The 7,667-nt window shown below is 39.5% G+C and overlaps 1 long non-coding RNA gene across 1 annotated transcript; it reads left to right on the forward strand.

Annotated features, from left to right (window-relative positions):
- The first annotated feature begins 2,917 nt into the window (after positions 1 to 2,917).
- LOC145434601 (uncharacterized) lies at positions 2,918 to 5,781 on the forward strand. Its single transcript, XR_013913487.1, has 2 exons — positions 2,918 to 3,886; positions 5,073 to 5,781. It is a non-coding gene; the product is annotated as an uncharacterized LOC145434601 (long non-coding RNA).
- Positions 5,782 to 7,667: the final 1,886 nt, after the last annotated feature.

Genomic DNA, 7,667 nt, shown 5'->3' on the forward strand with positions numbered 1-7,667 from the left:
CGTCAGGAATTTGGGCCACAAAATATGGTAACCCTAACTTAGTAGAACATTGTGGTTCCGGAATTGTTATTTACGGGATGTGATAAGGAGGAAAATCATTGAAGATGTGCTGGACTTCAATTCAATCAATTATAGGGTCCATTTCTCCAGTGCATAGTATGCCATGGTATGGAAGTATACTATGGTATGAAACGTAATTTATGTGTGGGATATGGCATCGTATGGTTTGGTATGGAGATTTTCAAGCATCGCCTTCCATAGTCATATACTTTGACCGGTTTTCCACGACCATGACAAAGATCTTTATTTCGAACTTTTCAAATCCATTACATGCCTCACAAAGTCGTTAATGGTCAGGTTTCAAGTATTATATCACATTATTATTGCAATTATCCCTCCGCGACGTGATATTTTTGAATACAACAAAGTTGTGCAACGCGAATTCAAAGGAAAACAATAATAAAGATACCGCTGGAGTTTGCTTATGATGCTATCGCGTATGATCCTCACATGGTGGCGAGATAGCGTAGAGAATCCACAGCTGCAACATCTATGGATTATGAGTTCGAGTCCGACCACAATCGACTCCATAATTCCTGGTTAAGTGTTTGCGGTTTACCTAGGTTTCCTCCTTGCCATATCATCCGTGTAAGCGGTGTCTTATAAAAGCCTAGAAGTTGGCCGAGCTAACAGTCGGCAGCTATGCGAATAAAAACAAAACAAATTGGCCTGGTGTAAATGACCATAGCTTTCGACAGTTGGTTAAACGCTGCAGTCACATCACCAATGGCTGCTAGTTCGAGTCTCGGCTCTGCTATGTTTTTATGTGTCGGAGGTTTGGGGTCCTCGTCGCCCATCCCGCTGTATATACATCGCCTTGAAAAGCCCAGAGTTAGAGAGAGCCCAACTCATGAAATATATCAGTAAAATGACCAGAAAAAGGAAGCAAGACAAGCTTATATACTTTATGAAATTTACTGTGCGGCGCGTATTACTCAAGTTGTTGAAAGCGCCAATTATGCGTCAATAAAATAAACCACGAACAGCAACAACAGTATGACCCTCTCATAGGCGGGTAATTTGACAATTCACTGAAACTATAGTATTGTGAAAGTTCTATAATTCTTTGAAATTGAAATAGTTGTTTGACTGTAGCTTTCTTCGCTTGTCGCGTCACTAGACAGCACTCATAGAAGGGTGGGGTATCAAATTGTGTTACGTTGAATTTCTTGACTGATGACCATGAAAGGCTACCTTTTCATCCACAGCGCCCAGTTGCATTGAGGGCAAATACTGTATCGGACTGTAATGGAAACTACTATGAGTGTTATCATGGAAGGTATCGAATAAATGTGGTAAAACAATGTCAATCATCACAAGCATTAGAGTTAAATATTACATTCATATCTGATTTACCTTATCGCAAATTAATGTTCATTTGATTTGTTGTGTTAGGTGAATAGTACGTGTTGGATTGTCCGGAAACTCTGAAATGGATGGCAGTTACTTCGATTTCGAGGATCGAGTAGGCCTATCTGGTTTTCAAGCTGACATTTAGTCGAATGTCGTTGTGTCAGTTGAGTAATTATCAGGTCGGTCATTTCGGTAGATTTATAACTTGTAAATTTATCTGCAGTTTAAAACCCCACAAATCGATCACCCGGTGTACGCCCATCGCCATATCTAAGTTTTCACAATATGCGAAATGCATCTCTATTCGATTATATATGTTCCAAGTATAAGCTTGTGCCAAGAGAACAAATGCGATACAAAATTTATCCCTATGTGTGGCATTAAGTACTAACGAAATGCATATTCGTTCTAAACAAACATAAAATGGTGAAGGAGAACATTCTTCCTCACATTTCAATTCTTGTGGCTAATACATGTAACAATATAATTTCTCAAGACCGAACTAAAATGTTACAAACAGACGAAGCAGTGACACAATTCGTGGAAGAAATGATTGTAATCAAATAAGCATACGGACTGTTATAATATAAAAGGGGAATCAACTATAATATGCATGCTCTTTAGATATTGCCAGAGTAAACGTATTAAGAAGAGAGCATCTCAAGCTACGCGATATCGATATTACCGGGCAAAAGCACTTGATTTTTGCGTGCTGATTCCAACATGCATGGTATGAAGCTATTTAATCAGATGTTTTCGAACCAGCTTTCTTGAATGTTGGAATACATACAGGTATTTTGTGTCCGTTATAGGTATTTCAATAATTGAAATACTACTACTACTACTTACTACAATATAGAACAGTGGTTCTCAACCTTTTTTTAGACACACTCTTCTTAGTGAAAAATGTCCCCCCCCCCCATCCTTATCGTCACATCACAAAATCCAACCAGGGTGCTAGCAACCCCAACAGATTGTTTGATGGCATGGAAGGTTATAACTGTTGATGGGAGAATTGAAAAACATGAAATTCGATCTATATGGAGAGAAACACGCGTGGATTGGACGTGAATCGCGAAAACAAATTTCAGTTAACCGCTTCTTCGCGCCCTCCAGGTTGAGAACCACTGATCTAAAAGGTATTGCAATATACTCCATCTTCTTCCTACTTCAATATTTCTTACTACTCTGAAATGGATATTGGATAACTGAACAATTTTCCTCTCATTTTGGCAATCAGACACTCCATGTAGAACAAACTTCATGAGGTTATTGAATAACCGACCAAGTCGAATTTTTTGCCTTAACACTCACACAGAAGAATATGTGAAAGCTTTGATCATTGTACAGCAATCATGTATCCTTTACGCGAGGCGCCTGTCCACGAGTATTTACAGGCATTTATCCGAGTAATATAATTCTTGAGACGTCCAGGTATTGTAACTCGAAGATTCGGTTTTATTACGTGAATGGAGACCATAAATGAAATCCGACATATATCAAAATGATAATAGACGCTTACGTGACCTTTGACACGAACCAATCAGGTTGCAGCAGGATGTAAACAAAGAACAAGCCCGGGCAAGCTTACTATGAGCTCTTATGGAAAAAGGTTGAAAAATGAAGGTTTTAAGCAAGATTACGTTGAATTGGAGATGACTGGCCTTAATGAATAGTAATAGCGTAGAGCTAGTATGTGGTTGCAGCTTTTAATCTAGGATGAACATGAATGGTGGCAGGTACGCACCAGCGTGCTGTGTCCAAATGCACGGGTTTTTGACAACTTTTCTGATTAAGCGACGATTGTTGTATACTATACTATAGGATTGTGGTAATGCATATTTTGACGATTTCATAGGCTCCAGGTCTCGAGCAAAATTTTCAAGCATATCTCATGTTCAGAAATATATATACTATAAAATATAGCTGCTGCCACACATCACAATTTTTGTGTATTGATTATGAAACTTGAAAGCTATGGAGATTCTATCGAATTTATGGATTTGAGTGGAACAGCATCTTCTTCTAACACCGCGGAGAAAGCTACGAAGTATTTCATGGAGCGCTATGCACACGATTTAGGGATAAAGATTGAGGAGACAATCCACTCTTTTTAGAAGCAATATTCTAGTGAACAGCCAATGTTATCGCAACTTGCGGAAAAGTGAGATAACACACTCAATGGAAATACACGTTCTCGGAAAATCCATTATTGATCGGTCTTGCACTTGTAAGACAGGGTAAGTAAGGAAAAAGACATTTTTTCAGAGACTCCTTCAATAGATATTTTAACCATGATTTATTTTCATATTAGGTTCCGATATATGCTCTCATGCATATGCATTGATTAAGACAATCCAGCACCTGAAGCTAAAAGGACTACATTGTGATTTGCATCAGCATCAGTGAGCTCCATCGTGATTGACAAGCAATCTCTCCACCGTACTCGCAACCGATCAACTCCTGCCTCAAGGTAGATTTTGGTGTATCTGGTGTCTTCAGTTTTATAACATTCCATCAAACACAAATAATCCTAGAACATTTTCATCTGGAGAATTGTTCATTCAACAAATTGGGCATCTAAATGAGCTTCAATAATGCACACCACTGGAATATCTAGACATGCACTGTTGGTACAGACTGACCATGGCACCGCGCAATTACGATCCGTAGCATGCTATTAGGCATTACGATATTGACAATGGAACTGAATTTGCACAATTGCCGAATATGTTGCGTCATTCATTTTTAATTTTCAATCTTGAATTAGAGTATGCAATTAGTCCATATATATTTGGTTAGTTGTGATACACAATGCTGCATAGTATGACACCAGACAAAATTTTATACTCCTTGATTCTTCCGATCAGCTGTTCAATATGAATACGTTCTCTCGCCATCTTTCTTGTTGTGGAACAGTCTGGCTCAGGCATTTGACGGTGTGTAAATCACGTGCAGGAATATTTAAATCTAGATTCAATTTCTTGATATCAGACTCAATGGTGAATCCCTTTTCTGCCATGATAGCATTGCCTGGCTCACCATAGCTGAACTCCATCATTTTCTTACATTTCTTGTCGAATCCACATATTTAACTAATATTTCGATCTGAAATGCTCCCTGTGAATAGTTCCTGCATAAAAGTAAGTGTACCACAATCCATCAATCCTTTCAAAGTTGTATGGGATTTATTGACAGTCAATAATCATTCTAGATTTGAGAAATCATGAATGAATGCAAATGGTGCATTTTTAAGAACCACATATCTACATGGCCAAATCGCGATTTAATGAAGCAGTTACATATGGCTGACCCAATGGTTAAATACTATGCTTACAGCAATACTATAAATTTGACGTCAGTAGGATAAGTCGTGCAATTCAGAAAGAATTTAATGTAGTCTAGCATAAAATTTCAGCTTCTCCGCATCTTTTGACATTATGATGCTCCTCTGAACTGAACTGAACTGAACTGAACTTCACCAGCAATAATTGTCCGTCAATTTGTAATTTTCCTGGACAAGTTTACTGTTTTGTGCTTCTATACTTCTTCCAGAAATTTGATTTTCTTGCGTTTTATCCATCGACTTCCTCTTTCTGCAGCTTCATAAAAGATATCCATCAAGCCTGCACAAAATATATAATATGCTTATTTTACAGAGCAATACTGCTGTGCAGGCACCTATCAAGGCGTACTCGTCCGACTCATACAACGTATCACCGCTACCAATTTCAACTATTCGTCTCATTATTGAATATATTGTTTTCAACAATTTCAATACATTACACACCATCAAGCAACAAAACTGGAGTGGAATAAAACGAGACACACACCAAGTCGATTGTGGCATCAAGTGTGACTGCATTTCAGATTGGACTCATTTTGAAACACAGAATTGTTTCATCTAGATCAGTGGTTCCCAACCTTTTTCGACCTATCGCCCCCTTTTCAAGGTCAATACCGATCATCGCCCCCCAAATTTTGTGTACCGAAAATTGGGCATACAAACCTGTAATCACCGGCGGGTTGACTAAAAAAAAGGGTCAAATTTTCGGCTCGATGTCTAATTTGACACACTTTTGTAACTAAATTTCCATGGGTTGACTAAAAAAAAATGTCAGCCGTTTTGACGCGTCATCGCCCCCTTCGCTATTTTCGCCCCCCGTCGCCCCCTTTGTCCATTTTCGCCCCCCTGTCGCCCCCTTCGTCATTTTCGCCCCCCTAGACCGCCAAATCGCCCACGTTGGGAACCACTGATCTAGATTCTAGATTATGTCACGATTCAATATTTTTGGTACAGTAATAGATACGTCATTTTCTTAATAAAATGAGAATTCAGATGACTACAAGGAAGTCCACATGCCTTTATCCAGATTTTACATTCTTCTATGCATGTCATTGGCTCTGGGAAAGGTAAAAGCGCACACCAGGAACGGTCTGGGTAGCCATCTCCATGTTACACAGGCTATTAGCACAGTGTTTATCCGGCATTTATCCTGATAGATTCAATACACGAGCTAGAACAAAAAATGACGATTTCAGCTGGGAACGGATCATGTTGCCTAACATATATCATATTAATATGATCATTGAATATGCAGACAAGTGTCCAGTGTAACAGTAATTTGCTAGATAATGATACGACTGTAGACTATATACAAATGTCGATTCCATAAATAGAACGCATATAACGCCACATAATGGATACCACACATATCCTGACTCACTATTCCTCTAATACATTCTATTCGGTACGACAATCCTATAGTATACGACTAAGGATAATACAGCAATAGTTGCTTCATCCGAAAAGTTGTCAGAAATTCATTCATTTGGACATACCATGCTGATGCGTGCTTGCCATCATTCATGCTTATTGTAGGTTATAACACTGCGTATACATACTAGCTCTATGTTATTACCATTCAACAAAGCCAGCTATTCCCAATTCAATGTAATTTTGCTAAAAACCTATATTTTTCAACCCTTTTTCATAAGAGCTCATAGTAAGCTTGCCCGGGCTTGTTCTTTGTTTACATCCTACTGCAACCTGATTGGTTCGTGTCAAAGGTCACGTAAGTGTCTATTGGCTCGGCTGTGCCTACCAACTAAACAATTGTTCTTCTCGTCTGCTTCTTTGATAGTATATCCCACTCGTCTGCACTGTTTGGTTTAACGAGATCTTTCGCATATTCCTCTATTCCTCTATTCCTCTATTATTACTCAATTCATCATACATATCGGTTACCCGCCATCATTAAACGATTCGTCTGTACACAATGTAACGCGATGCGATCTCCCGCTGATATGATTACGAAATTAGGTCATTGATTGCCGTGCGCTCGGCAATCGTCGCCAGCCTGATTTATGGCGTCTCCAACAAGCCTAGTTCCTTTGGCTCCTCGATCAATCTCGTCTGAATCAGGTCAAGTACACACTATCCATTGCTGGCCTACACAATCTTATCTGCTTTGCCTGGTGCGCACAATATGATCCTTGGCCTACACAATCGCATCTGTAATAGGCCTTGTACGAAAGAAATGGTCACTGGCCTAACTATCGCGTCTCTTTCTTAGCATGCTTTGGCTCCTATCTCGCGTAGGCTTGGAGACAATGCCGTCACGTGTATGCTGATTAGCGATTGTGAGTAAAGAGTGACATTGCGAAACTGATTGACATCGAATTTCCGCATACTAGTGCAGAGCGGATCGACAAATTCTCATGGTCCGACTCCGAGTCTGTTTCTAAATTCTCAGCTCCGGCTCTGATCCGGCTGCAGCCAAAATTAAAAAAAGTCCGGCTGGATGTCGAATCCGGCTCTGGTCCATGCTCCGCGCTACCGCATATATGTGTGTGCGGATATGCGTATTGCGTGATTGGTTTCCGCTAATACTTGAACATAACCATCAGAAGATGTGTGTCAAGGCTTGAGTTATAAAAGATGAAAAAAGTCTGAAATTGAACCACCTGAAATCTGTGCCATTATAGAACAGATTCCATAAAAACTCGGATATTTGGACTTGCACAAATCGACGCCGATTCCACGTAACACACGTTGATAAGCGCACGTATTTAATTGTTCACGAGGGATCAGGGACTTGCTAATTGACAACTCGTTGGTAAGCCTAGCATGCGCGTAAGTTCGATAACACATTTATACCTGTACTTATCCATAATGAATTGATTCTATATTTGCATATTCAAAAAAAAAATCGAAAGCCCCCCTTTTATTTCAAACACCCCCGTCCGTATTT

The sequence above is a fragment of the Botryllus schlosseri genome, chromosome 1 (assembly GCF_051294905.1).
Source record: "Botryllus schlosseri isolate E-star chromosome 1, Bs_hap1, whole genome shotgun sequence".
Taxonomy (NCBI): domain Eukaryota; kingdom Metazoa; phylum Chordata; class Ascidiacea; order Stolidobranchia; family Styelidae; genus Botryllus; species Botryllus schlosseri.